The sequence below is a fragment of the Ursus maritimus genome, unplaced genomic scaffold, assembly GCF_017311325.1.
Source record: "Ursus maritimus isolate PB19 unplaced genomic scaffold, ASM1731132v1 scaffold_20, whole genome shotgun sequence".
Taxonomy (NCBI): domain Eukaryota; kingdom Metazoa; phylum Chordata; class Mammalia; order Carnivora; family Ursidae; genus Ursus; species Ursus maritimus.
This window is the reverse complement of record NW_024424453.1, coordinates 13,257,285-13,275,917: the sequence shown is the minus strand read 5'-3', so window position 1 is coordinate 13,275,917 and position 18,633 is coordinate 13,257,285. Positions and strand designations below refer to the sequence as shown.

The following is an 18,633-nucleotide window of genomic DNA, read 5'->3' as shown; positions in this document are numbered from 1 at the left end:
CCTAATCACTCTTTTTAAGGATTGTTTATTTTATCAGACAGTCATAAGATTTAAAATATGATATCATTATATATACTTCACTACTATTACTGGTGTTTATTTCTTTATTATGTAAATAAACAAAGAAAAAAAAGTTTGGATTTTCCCTATGCAAACAGTGTTCTTCCTTCACATGGCATAAACTGCTCTAGGAACCCTGTTTGTTGGCCAGTGCAAAATACATATGTTTTTATGAACCTCTTCACAGGGCCTCTACTCTTTAGACTCTAACCAGGTGATTTACTAGAGCTCGCCCATACTAGATCTTTGCTAGAGAAAAGTGCAGATAGAACTAATGCAAATAGCTCTGTGTCCTCTCCATCGGTAGCGGAGCACATGCACAAACGAGGTATGAAGGCCACGTGTTTTTCAGTGTGAATGTGGTGTTGCAGGTGTCTGTTGTTTGAGGTAATCGTCTTTAGAACATAATGGAAGAGTTACTTCAGGTGATGTACAACAGTTCCCTGACTCCCCTCCCTTCCAAGGCCACTGAAGGATCTTGTACCAACTGGCCCTGTGAGGGAACAACCAAGAGTTGTGGATGGGAAATGAAACCTTGTTGTTATTGGCCTGTCATTCTCAAGCTTGGTTTTAAAAAAACAAACAAAAACCCAGAAACAAAGAACCTGCTCTAAGAAAAACTGTTGATCTGTTGTTTTGCTGTTTCTCTCTGTTAGAAAAAAAGAGGAAATGGATTGCATGTAGAAGGTTGAATTTAGAAGCACTATAGCTAGCGAAGAGATTTGAAACTTCTTTTTGTGTACTTGGAAATCGGGTGGCCACTGTCTTCTTTAGAAGGGTCAGTAATACATGTTTCATCAAAATTAATTTTAGAGAGTCTTCCCTGATCTTATGGCATTTTTGGGCTTTGAGGGCTGAGAGGAGTCGGGAGGGGAAGGAAACAATGCGGTGTCCTTTTTTGTTGAGCCTACTTCCTTCCTTCACGATGAATGTTTAATGCCAGACTACATACAGTCTATCCTATCTTTGTACCAGTCTCTGAAATAGGCAGTTCTTGCTTATGGACTCACAAAGAGGAAAATCATTGTTGTTTCATGCTACTTTTTGAGATATGAGCAGTCAAACCATCACTGTGGAGAGAGATTTGCAATGGGGATGTTTGTCTTTCCCTCATTTTATTTTTAATTTTCTAAAGATTTATTTATTTTGGAGAGTGAGAGAGTATGCAGGAGCGGGGTGGGGGGAAGAGCAGAGGGAGAGAAACTCAAGCAGACTCCACCCTGAGTGGGAAGCCCACCCAGGGGCTCGATCCCACAACCACTAGATCATGACCTGAGCCGAAACCAAGAGTCAGATGCTCAGCCCACTGAGTCACCCTGGTGCCCCTCTCTTTCCCTCATTTTAGATGAAATTCCTCAATCAGAAATATGTTAATTTGGGCTATAGTGAACTGTCTTCTGATAGTTGAGGTCACAACTTAAAGCCTGGTATGCTCACCAGAAGCTAGCTAGCTGTACCTCTGATTAATGGTGATTTGCCCACTGTTTCAGCAAAGAGGAGAACTGGTAAGGCAGGAAAACAGAGCTTTGTTAGTGTGTATTTGATTTCTGGCTACATAGAAAAGTATGGTTCTGAGGAACTGATTAGAAGTGTTCTCACATCAGCCAGGCCTTCTATGGGAGTTCAAATAACACTTCCCAGTTGAGTATGGTCAGTCTTCATTTTCCATTTACATTGGCTAGTCATCGTTGGTCGTCAGTGTTGTTTTGTTTTTGTTTTTTTTTTTTAACATTAATGAAGTTTACAATGACAGGAAAGGCCAAAATTTCCAGGATTTAAAGATTTTTTTTTTAAAAAGGAAAACCAAAAATAAGCAAGAGCAATAAAATGTATTATGAAGGCAAATTAACATAAAAGAGATAAGGAGAAACCATGGATTATGACTACATTGTTATTTGTGTAAATATCATTAAAATAAAGTAGTCCATTGAGAACCACCACTAATTTCTTTTTTTTTTTTTTTTAAAGATTTTATTTATTTATTCGACAGAGATAGAGACAGCCAGCGAGAGAGGGAACACAAGCAGGGGGAGTCGGAGAGGAAGCAGCAGGCTCACAGCGGAGAAGCCTGATGTGGGGCTCGATCCCATAACGCCGGGATCACGCCCTGAGCCGAAGGCAGACGCTTAACCGCTGTGCCACCCAGGCGCCCCAGCCACCACTAATTTCTTAAGTTAAAAAAAAAAGAATCTAAATTGCCAAGAACCCAATTGTATGAGGTTTTAAGAAGTTAGCTACAGGCGGCACCTGGGTGGCTCAGCTGTTAAGCATCTGCCTTTGGCTCGGGTCATGATCCCAGGGTCCTGGGATCGAGCCCTGCATTGGGCTCCCTGCTTGGCGGGAAGCCTGCTTCTCCCTCTCCCACTCCCCTTGCATGTGTTCCCTCTCTTGCTGTCTCTCTCTGTCAAACAAATAAAATCTTAAAAAAAAAAAAAAAAAGTTAGCTACATGTAAGTAAAATAGAGCCTATTTAGTATAAACCAAAAAAAAATGCATTTGTGAATTCTCATGCTGGCTGTTCTTCCACAAGTGTGTTATTTTTGCTCGTTTATTTTTTTTGGTCCCAGGAAGGACTGATTAAATATGTTCACTTCACTTCTATCGCATATTGTACCCGAGACCATTCATGTGAGTTTTCAGCCTTAGATCAATGATGTTAGCTCATGAAAAATTCAAAACTTGAATATTTTAAGCCTCCTTATTACACGTGGGCAGCTATATAGAAGGCAAACGACCACACTTAATTTGAGAATAGATATTGAAAATCAAAAAGGTTGAATGGACTTACTCTTTGCATTAGATTTGGTGTTGTTTAACAAAAGTGGCACAGTCTTGTACCTTCTGTTACTCATCACCTTTTAATTCTGTGTGCTCTGCTATCAGGGTTTGTTCGCTTTAGGAAATAAAACACCATGGTGTGTGCATGCCTGTGCGTACACCTATAAACTACACTTACTTGTATTTGAAAGAAAATCTCTTCTCATGTTATTTTCTAAAGCCACTATGTTTGCCTTCAGCAAAATCTTTTTGCATTCAGTGAAATCCCCGTGTCTTTAATAGAAAAATCTGTAAAGTGACCCTTGCTCTCTGAAAGTAAACTTTCCCAAATAAGAAGATAGGAGTAGTGAAGCTCCCGTCTCAGTAGCCTTAGACTACTTAGAATCATGGTATTAGAAATGATCACACAGATCATATAATCCGACCTTTCTGGGTTTTTTTAGATTTGTCTTTATAAATTCATATATTTAAGGTAGGATCTGATTCTTTTTGGATCTTATCCTTAGAACTGTGGAGAAGAACAAGAGTCCCCCTGGGATACGTAGTGCTCACAATTTTTTTTTTTAATTTTCTTTAAACTTCTTTATGCTAAATTGATAAATGCAGCACTTTCCCATTATGTGGATTGATTTAATTCCTTGCTACCCCTGAAAGAATTTAAAATTGGATAAATTTCCTTTTTTTTTTTTTTTAAACATATTTAACTGTTTGCGAGAAATATCATGGTAAATGTCCTAACAAGATGCCAGTAAAGTTTCTATTATGTCAGTGTGACCCTGGGTGATTTTTTTTCCCCCTTTCCTTGTTTTCATTTTATTTTAAGAGAAGTGTTTATAGAGGTACTTCCATTAATAGCCAAAATCTGGAAACTACTCACTAGGATAAATAAATGAATGGTGGTATATCACACATTAGTATACTATCCATGAATGGGAATTACTCATTTTTAGAACAAGTTAAAATTGCCTCAATGGTATGGATCAATTCTCAGACGCATATTGTTGAGTGAAAGCTGCTGGGTGTGAAAAGTATGTCTCCTGTGGTTCCAAAGTGGGCAGTACTTATCCAAGCCTTTAGAAGAAGTCAGGATCTTGATCCCCTGGGGCAGAGAGGTGACAAGGAGGAGCCCGAGGAGGTATCTAGGTTTCTGGTATGTGATTTTGTGATTTGAGTCTCATTACATGAGTTTACTTTGTAGAAATTCATAGTTTGTGCACTTCTCCATATGTGCCATACTTCAATAAAAAGTATCCCCTGAAAAAGTCAAGAGCTTCTATTAAATGCAAAGTAATATATCCACTGTATATTTAGTTGGAGATGAAGGACCAAAGGCCAGGAAGAACAAACAGGAAGCATTTCCGACACTGGAGACCGTGTTCACAAAACTTCAGCTCCTTTCATATTTTGATCAGCATCAAGTGACGTCTCAGGTAGCTGTTCAAAGCTGTGTGTTATGCATTTGGAATATTCATATTTACTTACAAATTTCTTTTATGCAATATATGTTTTGGGCGTTATTTGTTTGCATAGATAAGTTTTAAAACATATTTGGAATCATCTCATACTATTGAGTAGTTCAGTTTTAAGTGTCAGGTTACCTTCTTCAGAGAAATTAATTTTTATCACAGATACTTACACCTTACGATAATAGTCAACACTGTATCAAATGCTCCCTAATAAAATATTTACATTATTACATTTTGGTCCTACATTGCTATGGTGAGGGGTAAATCTGTTGATGACTAAGATAAAATACTCTCTAAATGAGAAAAAAACCAGATCTGTGTTGTTTTACAAATCCACTGATACTCAGCTGTTCTCTAGAAATTAATGAGCATTCGTAGTTGTTCTACCATTAAGATAGGTTAAGATCTTAATGACCGCTTGGCTTATTCCTTCAAATTATAGTTGTAGTAAGGAAGTTACTGGATTTGTATATAGTTTTGGTTTCTGTGGAAATATGTTTAACTTTCTTCTAAGTAGAATATATAAATTCAAATTTCTTGCTTAAAAAATTAAAATAATTTTGAATATTGATCTTACGATTATTTTCAATTTTGTTTGTTTGTTTTTGGTTGCCCAGATCTCTAACAATGTGCTGGAACAAATCACAAGCTTTGCTTCAGGAACATCCTATCATCTCCCTTTGGCTCACCATATTCAGCTTATCTTTGATCTTATGGAGCCAGCGCTGAACATCAATGGACTAATTGACTTCGCAATACAGGTGTTTCTCTCGTTTTTAGGAAAGCAAACCTGCTAGGCATCATATAGTTCAAAATGAGCAACCCAGTGCATTTTTTAATAGTAGAGACATTCTGAATCAATAGTATCCAACTAGTATTTTAATTTCAGCCGTGTTCATAGTTTTCAATTAAATAATTATAATTGGCGCTAAGATATGTATTAGTCCTTTAAAAATGTGAGGGTTTTGAGGATTTATTTTTGTCTTTTGTATAAGGCAAGGTGAAAGCTTATTTATTATTTATTATAGAGTATATTTTAGGTTAAGAGGAAAAAAAGCAAAACCTTACAATTTGATTTGTCCCATTAAATTTCTTATACACATACTTGAGTTCATTTATTATCTTGCTTTTAGTGAATAGAAATAAAACTTGTTTTCTATTATTGAAGATGTTTCATTAATAACAAGAAAGTAATGACAAATGACTTCTGTCTTCTTGAGAAGGGAAGAGAGGAAAAACTGAGAGGTGGGGATGTTCTCTGAAATCATCTGGTCTAGAACTTTGGGCTGCCATCAAGTTTTGGTAGCTGTTTGAGTGTTGAATACTTTCTGATTGTATGTACCCTGATGTCTAGACAGAGCAAAAACTGTAGAACTTGGCAAGGGACTAAAAATAAAAACCAGTTTAACTCACTGGGGCTTGTTTTCTCACACTGTAGTTGTGTGTGCATACGGTCCTGGGACAGGATAATGGGTGAGATAAAATGGTATTAGAATGACTCAGTGTATCTGTGGCCTGTGAAAATAAATGTTTTTCCTATTCATTTTGGCAGCTACATGTTTATTCACTCTTTTCTTCCATTGTAGCTGCTAAATGAACTGAGTGTTGTGGAAGCCGAACTGCTCCTGAAATCGTCCAGCCTGGCAGGCAGTTACACGACGGGACTGTGTGTGTGCATTGTGGCTGTTCTCAGGCGGTACCATAGCTGTCTCATCCTGAATCCCGATCAGACAGCCCAGGTGTTTGAAGGGTTGGTATATAAAACATCATGTTTGTTTTTCCCATTAGTGTTTTCTATGATTAATTTGTGATAGAATATCATAATGGTTTTAAGAGGAAAAATAGTACAGGTGTTTGTTTCAATTTAAAAGATAGAGTTAAAGGCTACTTTTGCCAGAAAATATTTATCAGAGAAGGAGATGTAAGCATGAAAACTGTGTTCTCTTAATAGAGGGGCCTTCCTTTCCTGCCCCTCTTTTCTAGGAATATGAGCCAGTCATTTACAACACTGTGTCATTTGCTGCCCCAAACCATGGCTTATTATGAATGATGAGCAAGTGACAGCCGCTTCGTTGTTGTAATTTCAGTTTATATTCAAGACCAAATGAGCTGTGCACGCATTGTTATTTTCGATATTGGCTTCTTCAATTTCATTTGTTTTAGAAACTAAATACATCTTGACAGAAGTTAATCTAGAACAAATGACTTTCTTGTTTCTTAGTCTGTTTCTGGTTTGTTTGAACTGCGGGGTGAAGTTTTCTTCACTGTCACTCATGAAGTTGGACCAAGCATTAGAGGCTGAGGTTACAGGGACAAGTGGAATGTAGTGACGAAACACTCGTGTGGATCTCCTGTCTGTCTACTGCAGACGTCTTTCTCTAGGGCTTTATATATATTAAAACAACAACAGCAAAAAACACCTCTTTTTCTGACATTTTCTTCCTGGATTTAAAACATGGGGTTCTTTGGTTCCATGGTACTTTTTTTTTTTTTTTTTGGTAATCTAGCACATGCAATCAATTTATAATCTATTCTAGAGTGCCATCCATTTAACAGAAGCTTTCTTTGGAAAAGGAAATGCTACCACATTAATAGTACACTTAGACTATTAAATGAAATCTCAAACATTCCAGATATTTTTAAAAGTTTGAAAATAAACATTTTAGAGTTCAGGAAATATGGGACTACCTAATTGCCCTCAACTACCCTATAAAATTGCATAATTAGGGGCGCCTGGGTGGCACAGCGGTTAAGCGTCTGCCTTCGGCTCAGGGCGTGATCCCGGCGTTCTGGGATTGAGCCCCACATGAGGCTCTTCTGCTATGAGCCTGCTTCTTCCTCTCCCACTCCCCCTGCTTGTGTTCCCTCTCTCGCTGGCTGTCTCTATCTCTGTCAAATAAATAAATAAAATCTTAAAAAAAAAAAAATTGCATAATTAGTACCATTTACAAATCAGGAAACTGAGACTCGGGTCTTTTAAATGAAATGTTTGGTGAAGCGATGTACTTAACGTTGCATAGCTAATAAATCTCCCAGATTGCTTAAAGTTATTCTAAGTAGGAGCTTAGATTTATACTATGCTCCTTGATTTATACTGTGCTTTCTAAACTGTTTGGAAACCCATTACTTAGTCATGAAATGAATATTATTATAGGTTTTGACACATTTCACTTTTGTTATTTTGAAATTTATTTTAGAATCATTTATTTTGACATTTTAAGTGCATTATCTATTAAATGTTCATAAAATCATATTTGATATTATATTTTTATTTTGTTATTCATACTAAGGATAAATATTTCCCGAAAGCTCTTATTTTGTACTGATATGCATATACTGGATCCCAGTGTAAAATGTTTTTCTTATCTCTAACAAGTGAAAAAAAAAATAAAGGAAACACTGACTGCTATGATATGGATGCCTACTAAGCTCTCTATAAATGTTTACTTTAATCAAAACATAATTTCTTGCTTTTTAGAGTACGTCTGGAATTTTTGTTAGTATACTTAACAGATCGAATCCTCTACTTTGCTTCTTAAGTGCAGGATACTTTTGCTGTAATTGACAGCTTTTATCAGCTGTCTGGTGGCTCTGTCTGCTGGTATCAATTCACAGGGTTTGGAAGGCAACATTGTCATTTTTTTATTGTCTTGTCATTTCCACCTCTGGTATTTGTGATTGTAGTGTCCTCCTTGGCCTTTATAGCCTAGATCTCTGGCTTCCTTCACCCCCTGAATAGTGGAGAGAGCTGAGAATTGGGAGTGTGGAGACCTCAGCTCTCCTCTTGGGTGTACCGTGAACTAGTCTTTTGCCTGTGGGCAGGGTATTTCACCTGTCTGAGCCTCAGCTCCCTCTTTATAAAATGAGGAAGGTGAATCATGATTTCAAAAGCCCTTTTCAGCTTTAATAATCTGAGTCATTGATGACACTATTGTGATATTACTGAACCCTGTAGTGGAATCAGACTTACAAATAGGTGGATGGACCCCCAGTGTTTACTTGTGTGTTGTATGAAGCTTTGTGTTGAATGAACTATGGCCAAAGGGACTATCCTTCTGGTATGTGGAAAAGGGCACCAAAGTGGAATAGTAGCAGTACTTCTTTGTTCAAAGACTTCTAGAGAATGTCACTAAAGAAAAAAAGGGAGGGGGCTTAATTTCTTACGTAAGGTAAAGTAAAATTTGTGTCTAGTTTGGATAAACAAGGAGAATGTGACCTCAGATCATGAATTCATCAAGTTTTTGCCAGAACCAGCTCATGATCCTGAAAATGAATTTCCCAGATTTACTGGTTTAGAGACTTGCTCTTTTCCAAAGCAGTGGACTTAAGAATCTTTGCAAACAGCCTGAATTTATGAGTCTTTTTCCTGAAGAGAGATTCACTATGACAGCTTTCCTCTAGTGTTCTAGTCACAGCAAATTCATTGATGGATTCCTCCATACATACCTTCTGTATGGAGGAATTTCTTTCATTTCTTGTTGTTAGTGGTATTTCCCAAGTCTTTTTAAAAATCATCTAGTATTTCAATACCCTAATAGAAAAATGATATTTTATGCAATTATGTATTATTGCTACAATCATTAGTATTAAAAACCTGATACCTTTTTTTCTTAATACACGCACATATTCTCACTCTAGAAGATTCAAACAATAAGATACATTAGCAAAATATGTGTCTCATTTCTTCATATATTGTTCTCCTCAGGTTATGTGGTGTGGTAAAGCATGTTGTGAATCCCTCAGAATGTTCCTCCCCGGAGAGATGCATCTTAGCCTACCTCTATGATCTCTATGTGTCATGTAGCCACCTCAGAAGTAAATTTGGAGACCTCTTCAGGTGGGTAGAAGAAAGTCAACAGGAATAGCATTATGCCTGTACTTGGTAGTGACCCAACCGATATTGTCATACTTTTTAATAATGAAAATTAATCATAATTATATCTGCCAGAATTCATATTGAATTACCTTTCATTGTCACTTTAACCTTCTACTACCAATTACTATGCATGTTTAGCTATGATTGCAATTCTGAGATAAACTCGAGAGGACATATGCTGTATTTTGCACTTGCTGGTACCTCACTTGGAATGTCATTTCCCTGCTGGTCTGCATGCTTACTTTCTCACCGCCTTTGCTTCTCTGCTTCCTTGACCATCCTATTTCAGATGGTGTCCCTGAGTGGGTGTCATTCTCTGCATCTTAGCGCTTGCTATGACCCACACAAGTAGATAGGTGCTAGAAAATACATACTTAATGTTATTTTGAGGAAATTTTGATTATTAATTGTAGGCGGGGGTACAAAGGGGAAGATAATAGCTGCAAAGTAAATTTGTCATCTAGAAGGAAATAAGGAAAGAGCCATTAGTTACGGTTCTCTGTAAATTCGGTGAGCTTCGTGCTCCAGGTTTGTGTAGAGCGTGACTGCTCGCCATTGCTCTGTTACTACCACCATCTCTCGGTTGGACTATTACAGGGTCCTAACCGGTTTCTCTGCTCGGACCCCTGACTCTCTTTAGCATAATGTCAGCATACCTACTAAAGTCATCCTTTTAAAACAAGAATAACTTGACGTTTTCTGGTGGCTTCTTATCTACACAGAATAAAATTCAAGGTCCTAACCTAGCCTTCAGGATCTACTGAATCCAATCTCCTCTTCTCCCTCTTCTCCACTGTCTACTCCACGCTAACCATACGGACCTCCTTCCTGGTCTTCACACACTCAAAGCACACTCCTGTCTTGGGGCTTTGGCATTCGCTGCTCCCGTTCATGTAGTCTTTCCCCTCTCTTACATGGTCAAGCCCACAGTACATTCACTACTCTACCTCCCTGCCTGTCCTGTTTTAAATAGCAGCCTCTTGCCCTACTCTCTGTCATTCTCTGAACCTTAGCACTTACTGCCACTGGCTGAATTTTATATGTATTTATGGTCTGGCTTCCTCCTAGTATGTAAGCTTCATGAAAGGAGGGACTTTTATTTTCTTCACTGCCGCATCCTTGGACCTGGAGGAGCGTTCGTCTCCTAGCAGGCACTGCAAAAAACCTGCTGAATGAAAGCTACATCCAAAAAAACCACCATAATGTTTTTAATGGTATCAATAGGGGAAAAAATAGGAGAGTGTGTCATCATGAAATGAGCTAAGTTTCCACATAATCCCTTGTAGAACATTCGAGTGGGTCTTAGGAAACATGTTTCCACAGAAATGATGTAATAATAGTAATACCCCATATTCAGACAGCTTTCATTTTCAGTTTATGGTTTTCGGAGAGCTTTCTCATACATGATTTGGTTCTTGAAACCGAATAGTGAACTTCCCAAGAAAGCCCCAGTACCCTGTTTGACCCCTAGTGCTCCTGCCCGGTAGTGCAAGTGTGTTCAGTAAGTGAATTCAAGTAATGTACCCTGGGCATGTGGAGGTTTAGGAGACCAACAGTGAGCTGAGGGTTAGTACGGTGTCGCATCACAGGGAGTGGCCCTCACTCATGTTTCCTCGACTAAAGACCTGGAAGGCCAGCGCAGCTCTCAGGAAACCCTGAAGTCGGGCATTATTTGTCAATCAAGATTAAGAAGAATGTTCAAACAAAAGCCTAGCTACTCAGAGAGCTTTCTGTTAGTATGCTAATAAAACAGCTTTAATAATTAGAACTGAAGGAGCATCTCTAAAGTTGTGTGAGGGGGGAAATACACCTTGCACGGATCGTGCTGCTGCCGTGTGCCGAGCACTGTGCTGGGCTCTTTCCATCAAGATCTTTACTCCTCCCCACAACCTCAGGAAGTAGAAATGACTGTTCCTATCAACAAGTGATTATTCCTCATCATAAGCTAATACATGATGAAGCCTGGATTTGCACCTAAGTCATTTTGGCGTTAGAGCATAGTGTTGCTTTTATTACTCTGTCAGGTTTTTCAGGTACAGGAAATTTCAGAAGGAAAATGTCTCACTTGTTTCTTTAATTCCATATATGTCTGCAACGGAGAGTGGTAAGAATTTGGGAGTGACCTAGAAAGCAGCTAACGTTTTATTAAAGCATGGAAGCTCATCTGCAAAGAGTGTAATAAATGAAACAGAAAGCCTAGAAATGAAGAGTAAGGAGACCTCACCACGAGCCACAGATATCAGAAAAATTATGTAATACAGATTGGAGGTAGCCGAGAGTCTACTCGAGAGGAGTCTCTAGACAGAAAGAAAAGTGGGCGATGAATCTTATAAAAATTGAGAGAGTAAAGCAGGATTCTTTTGGTTTTTAAGACAGACATGAATAGATTGGTAGAATTAAGTAGGAAAAGAGGCAATGCTTTACTATTTGCTGAAGTGCGTTTCATTAAAATGACTCTCGGTATGGAGAGGTGGAAGGAACCAGCAAGGAACAAAGTTTGTTTTTGTTTCATTTTTAGAAAGAAAGTGAAACAAATTAAGAACTCTTACTAAGTGAATGAATGAAATGAAATGTTGAGTAGAAAGGGTGGCAAGGGTTAAGGCAGGAATACGGGAGATGTTTAAAAGCACTGAGGACTGTGAAATGTTCATCATTTTGAACAGGTCATACTTCAGGTTGCAAGCTTACCTCCTTCAGGGACAGCTGACACCTTTTTATATAAATTGTCTGCCGAGAAGGAGTGGAGAAGGCTGTAATTACTGTCATTTAGTGGGTGGCTTTAGTCCTGTCTGCTAGATTGGTTATCTGCTAGACTGTTAAGAAGTTGGAATGAAAACCTCCTTATGTGACTCTTCTCTAGGAATACATTATTTATATTTGCTGCCATCGAATCTGTCCTTAAACGAAATAGCTTTCTAGTTATTCTAGTTTTGTTTTTTTAACTTTTCTCCTTGTAACCTCAGTAGTGCCTGTTCAAAAGTTAAGCAAACCATATATAATAATGTGATGCCTGCAAATTCTAACTTGCGATGGGATCCGGACTTCATGATGGATTTTATTGAGAATCCTTCAGCTCGTAGCATCAATTACTCAATGCTGGGCAAGATCCTTAGTGACAATGCGGCCAACCGCTACAGCTTCGTCTGTAATACGCTCATGAATGTATGTATGGGCCATCAGGATGCTGGAAGGTGAGCTGGGTTACCCTGGAATTCACATCTGACGACCTAGTCATTGCCTTGGTGTTACTTTTAAGCTAATGTCGTTAGTGATTGCCTGGGCTGACATTTGGAGTTGTTGGCTTTTTGTTCCCCCCATTTATTCCTGAATTTATCCCTGCTTTATACTGTGATTGCCTTAGCCTGTCAGGCTATTCGGGCTGATTGCTCTGGCATGAGATGCTTTAGATATAAACTACAAGTTACCTATCCACTTATAAAAACATATAATACAAGGACACACAAAAAAAGTGCTCTATGGGGGGGCCTGGGTGGCTCAGTGGGTTTGGCCTCTGACTCTTGATTTCGGCTCAGGTCATGATCTCAGGGTTGTGGGATCGAGCCCTGCATCGGGTCTGTGCTCTGCGTGGAATCTGCTTGAGAGTCTCTCCCTCCCTCTCATTCTGCCCCTCCCCCTGCTTCTGCTTGCTCTTTCTTTCCAAATAAATAAATAGAGTCTTAAAAAAATACCTCTATTTTAAAACACCCTGTTTTGGCCTACCTAAATTGCATAGTGTCTTTAACTTTTTTGATACCCCTAAAAATGTAAATTTGTAAGTCAGATTTGTTCTCAGAACAAAAATATGTTAATTGGCATCTGTCCTGATTGCTTAACAGCATTAAATATTAGAAAACATTTGAAGCCACTTATTTTTATTATTGGTTCCAGGTTCTACTAGGTTATTTAACAAGTGGGCATTTAATAAATCTTTGCATCTTAGAAAGGGATGACTTGTTTGATGCTAGTGAGGTATGTGTGTGTTCATTAAGTGTATCGCATGTGCCTGTTTCTCTCTTGCTACTTTCTACTATGTCCTTTTTCCTCTTCCTAGGATTAACGACATTGCCAATTTCTCTTCGGAGCTGACAGCTTGCTGCACTGTTCTTAGTTCAGAATGGCTGGGAGTTCTGAAGGCTCTTTGTTGTTCTTCAAATCATGTGTGGGGGTTTAATGATGTACTTTGCACTGTAGATGTAAGTTTTCTTTTTCATTTAAAAACTCATCTGTGCAATTAAATATTTAGTTAGTAATTCTTTTTAATTGACTTAGCCCTTACCTGAAATATAAAATATTTTTTCATTCTCTGCCCAAAAGCAATAAATGAGAATGTGGTTGCCAAGGATTACATAAATGAAAAAAAAAAAAAAGAAAGAAATACAATAGCTTAATCTATAGCAGAGATGCCAAGAGTTTCCCTCTTTTTAACTGAGATTTTTATATAGAATGTTCTCTTCAGAGCTGTCGGTCCATATTGTTTAACACGTGCCTTGGGCTCCTCATGGTATAAGACATAATTTACCTAAAGCAGTTTACACTTTGAAGAGAACCACTTTGTTTTGTAACGATCAAGGTGCATTCTAGGAATATAGCTTTCATCGTGTTGCCCAAGAGTGTCCAGGCCCAGATTCATTGGCGTGTTCAGTCTTTCTTAGTGATTGTGTCTGGAAGTTGATAGAGACTCCCGGTATATATCACTCATCTCCTTCGCATGTCCTGTTGCATCCATGATGTGTAAATTTCTTAAAAATCTGTCATGAGTCTGTTTTTCCTGTCACTTTTTGGAGTTACATGTTGGTGTTTCTTCTGTGTAAAAGATATTTATGTATTTTACAAACCACCTTCCAGTTAGAGGTTTACTTTCTAGTTCTGGTATCTCAGGGCTAGATAGATAATTCTACTCGATTCTGTTAGGTACCCAAAGTTTTTTTTTATATATATACACATGTGTATGTATGTATATATACATTTAAGTACAAACTCATATCTGTTACCCACTTTTCCAGACAGAAGAGATCCCAGTTTTTATCTTTAACATAATTCCTTAACCTCTTGGATGTTTTCTATTATACTTTATCTCCACTTTGTTCCTTCATCTGCAAAATCAGAATTAATAATAGTATGAGCCTCATGGTGGTGTGCTATTAAATGAGGTGATTTTTGTAAATCATTAACCATAGTTATTGGCATATAGTACAACTTACTATGAAGGCTGCTGTTATGATTGTTTTTGTTATTGTTCTCTTCCAAAGTCTTGTGAGGTCAGTATAGGTAGAGGTTTTATTCTGAATGAATTAATTTTCCTTCTTTTTTTCACAATCTCTCTCTCTCTCTCTCTCTCTCCCCCTCTCCCTCTCTCCCTCCTTCTCTCCCTCCTTCTCTCTCTCTTATTCTCTTTCAAGTTTAGGATTCAGTTGGAAATTTTCAGAGTCATTTTTAAAACTAATTTAATTATGTTACAGAATTATTCATAGTTCTCCCTGAAAAGAACTCTAAAACATTAATAAGGCTTATTTTTCAATTAGAGGAACTTACTTGTTTGTCCCTTGCTCCTTAATGATCGATCTTACCCTTAAATGACAGATGATGCCTTATTCTGCTAAAGATTTTTATTTATGCTACATCTTTTAGGAATTTCTTGATTTTGTTTTTGGTTTGCTCAATTACATGTACTCTCGGTAAAGCTCAGTATCTCCTGATAGCATTGGAATGTAGGTAAACCTCATTCTTTGTCTTACAAAGTAGAGATAGTCCTTAGAGGATAATAAGCCTGACGTGTTAACATTTCACCCTATTGGGTCATTTTGGGATTTGAAATCTTACTTGTATTGCCTACATTCTCTTAGATATTAATCTTAGATATTACCTGAAAGGGTGTTAGGTATTAAAACATGTCAATGTTTTTCTTGAAGGTGAGTGACCTTTCATTCCATGATTCATTAGCTACTTTCATTGCTATTCTGATAGCACGACAGTGTTTCTCCCTGGAGGACGTCGTGCAGCACGTCGCGCTTCCCTCTCTCCTAGCAGCAGGTACGGCACATCCAGACTGGCCCTTGTTACTTGATGGCTGTCTTGGGGTGGTTTCTAGCTATTACAGCCCAGTAAATGTGCTATTGAAGGGTCCATGCCTCGGGCAGTGGTGTGGTGTTAAGGTAAAGATTGTACAATGGTCAGTGGTGTTCTACATAACGTCAAATGGATCCCTATGGAAAAGGTGGTTTTTAAGGAAGCCCTCTGGTTTCCTGAAAAAGCATAGCTTAGTGCCTTACTTCTTACTGTAAGGAGCATTTATATTTAAATTATTCCAGAAAAGTTAGCTTCATAGCAAACCTGAAGACATGTCCTTGAGTAAATTAGAAAACGTGCTTTCACAATCTTTCCCAGCGTGTGGAGATGCGGATGCCGAGCCGGGCGCGAGGATGACATGCCGACTCCTGCTGCATCTTTTCCGGGCTCCCCAGGCCTGCGTATTACCTCAAGCAACCGGTGAGCTGACAGCTGCAAAAGCCCAAATGGCATTTTCATTTGGAGGTGTAGATGCTAAAGTGACCAAGCAGGCTGTCCATTCTGTCATTTCCTTCCTGATACTGGTGAGCTTGCTGTGCAGGTGAGGAAGGAGTGCAGTAATGCCATCGAGAGGGCTGTCAGCACCTTTTATTTATGCAATATCAGGATGTATTGAGAAACTCAAATCAGGAGGTAATAAACAATAAAAATACTTTTGCTCTTAGGCCAAGCCATGCTGGTGGGCAGCTTGATCCTCTCACACACACTATGTATGTCAGTTATGAACCACATCATAGCAGCTTAGGGCAATGATGAGTCATTCTTTTACTGAGGTAAAAGGAATAAGGGGTGTTATTGAAGTGTGTTTCTACAGATCATTTCCATACAAGGGTGTATGTGTGACAATCAGCATAAGTAGATGAAAGTTCTTATATTTTTTGAGACATCTCTCTAAGGAGCACAGACATTGTTTTAATAATTAGAAAGAAAAGATTAAGAAAGGAATACTGACAGTGTTTCTTAGAGAATCTATGAAGCATCGATTAAAGCTAGCTGATGACAGTTAAGGACCCACAGTCTAAAAGTGAAAAGCTCTGCTGATTGTAAATGGTTAGAAGAGATTGTTAATGATGGTGATGAGACCATTAAAGGTTTGCTGTTGTTCTCATAGGCAAACCTTTCCCTGGAATAAGATCGTCTTGTGATAGACACCTCTTAGCCGCTGCTCACAACAGCATTGAAGTGGGAGCCGTGTTTGCTGTCTTAAAAGCAATTATGATGCTTGGTAAGATTATCCTAGCACTAAACTTGGTTAATCACCAGAAACAGAAGAAAAATAATTTGTATTCAGGTTCAACTCTAATTCATATTACTAGAAACATGGTTTGGTTTGGTTTTGTTCTCTTGGCAAAATTAGTTGGCTTTCTCCAAGTCCAAGATCAGTTGGACTTGAGATGTCTGCTCCTTACCTACAATTCTGGGGGAATTTAAGTATAATACTTTTTTTTTTTTTTTGGATGGCATTTTAACTACAGGATATTTCATTTTGATATAATATAGATTCTCAGACCCACAGAGTGGTTTTGTTTTTATTTGTTGGCTTATAAGTCACACTTTGTGATGGATGGATGGTGATCTGACTGAAGGTTTAAATTTCATATTATATATTTAAATTTCATATTATATATTAGGAGCAGGACACCAGAAAATCTGGGTTTTAATCTTAGCGTTTCTACTTCTGTTGTGACCCTGAACTAGTATGTAAACTTCTGCCTTAGGTTTTTCATGAATCAGATAATAATTGTAATGATGTCGATATTATTGATAATATTAGATACCAGAATTTTTAAAAATTTAATCCATAAGGTCCAAGATTTCCTTTATACTCCTATTGGCATATATACTCCTGGAGTAGTAGTACTGCATTTTCTGTTCATTGATAGCGTAATGCTTTAAGACATTTTTATTCTATAAATTGTTCAGTATTTGAATGAATAGGAATTCTTGAGTCCACACTGCCTAATTCCAACTGTGGGAACCCTCTTTTGGCCTTACATTAAAGTTCTGCCTTATGTTCTGAAGGAGCTCTCTTTGATTAGAATAGAAACTACTGAGTAGATAGGAAATATTTTAGAGGAGTCTTAAAGAACATTATACTCCTGTTTGAATGTTATTTGGTGACGAAGAAGGATAACAGGATTTTCATTAAAAAAATTATTAAAAGTTAATCTTAAGAAAAGAATATATATACACACACATATACATATACATGGTTTCTAATTTTTGCAGTAGTTTAAAGTTTGGAGAAAACATGTATACATTCATTTTATAGATATATCAAAGGGATGCCCTTGGAAATGCCTATGAATTTTGCAGTAAAACGGAAAGGTAGAGCCATGTAGAGGGTCATAACCTCTCTTCTGAGCTTAGGAGCTTGTATTATTATACAACCAACATTGAATGCTCATTTCAGTAAGTAAAATTTCTCTTCTCTGATGGTGTTTGAGAAGAAAATGGCTGGTCAATCTACTTAATAAAGAAATGTAGGGACCATGAAGTCAGGGTCTTTTTTTTTTTTTTTTTTTTTTTTTTTTTCTCTGATATATCTAATGCCCATCAGAGAAACTAGAAAGTAGGTTTTGGAAAGTAGCTTTTCAACAAACTAATGTTAGACTTGTGATTACAGAAGGGGATAGACACTGAATGGCAGAAAGCACGATGAGCGCCATCTAGGCACTTACCCCTTCATTTGGAGGACTGGTCCAGTTCCAACTAAAATTTGCCAGCCTCTTTAAAGAGTCACATACTTGTATTTTAATATCCGTGCGTAATAACCAGTATATTTATCTTTGGTTGGCTTTCCTTGACCTTTTTAATTCTCCTCAGTTCTTTGTAGATAGAGGACACTTCAAGTCTGAGAAGTCAGGATCAGGTCATTTGGATTTGAGCAGAGCCTTGGACTAGGCAGTCACTGAACACTCGTTTCTATTTGTTCTGTTATTTCTACAGTTACAGAAGGTTCTGGCACAGTCTCCTGTACCTTCTCTGTCATCCTAACATCTAAACTAAATGAGACTCTGAATGAGGATTTCCTAGGCAGAGGTGTTTGTTTCTCTGATATTGTTTTTTTTTTTTTTTTTTTTTTTTTTTTTTTTTTTTTTACAGAAGTTTTAGTTTCTCTGCCTTACCCTGTCCTTACCAATGTTCTCTCAAGTCTTGTCCACCAGGATCTATTTTGAATTTGGGAGATAAAACTGTTCTATAGAAATTGGTTTTTAATTTATGTAGTAGTTTTAAGGTCATAGAAATAGTCATTTATGTCCCCAGAGGTGGGGAGAAAGTATGCTAAATTTTGGTACATATCTTTCAGCTCCCAAAGAGCTCTGTTGAACTAAATAAACTCTTGTGGGTGAAGTGAAATTGGTACTTTTTTCTATTGTGTATTTT

The 18,633-nt window shown here is 37.7% G+C and overlaps 1 protein-coding gene across 2 annotated transcripts in view; it reads right to left on the bottom strand.

The window, feature by feature from the left end:
- The window catches only part of P2RY12 (purinergic receptor P2Y12), a 45,265-nt gene that overhangs the window by 13,767 nt on the left and 12,865 nt on the right, over nt 1-18,633 (bottom strand). The window lies entirely within an intron of this gene.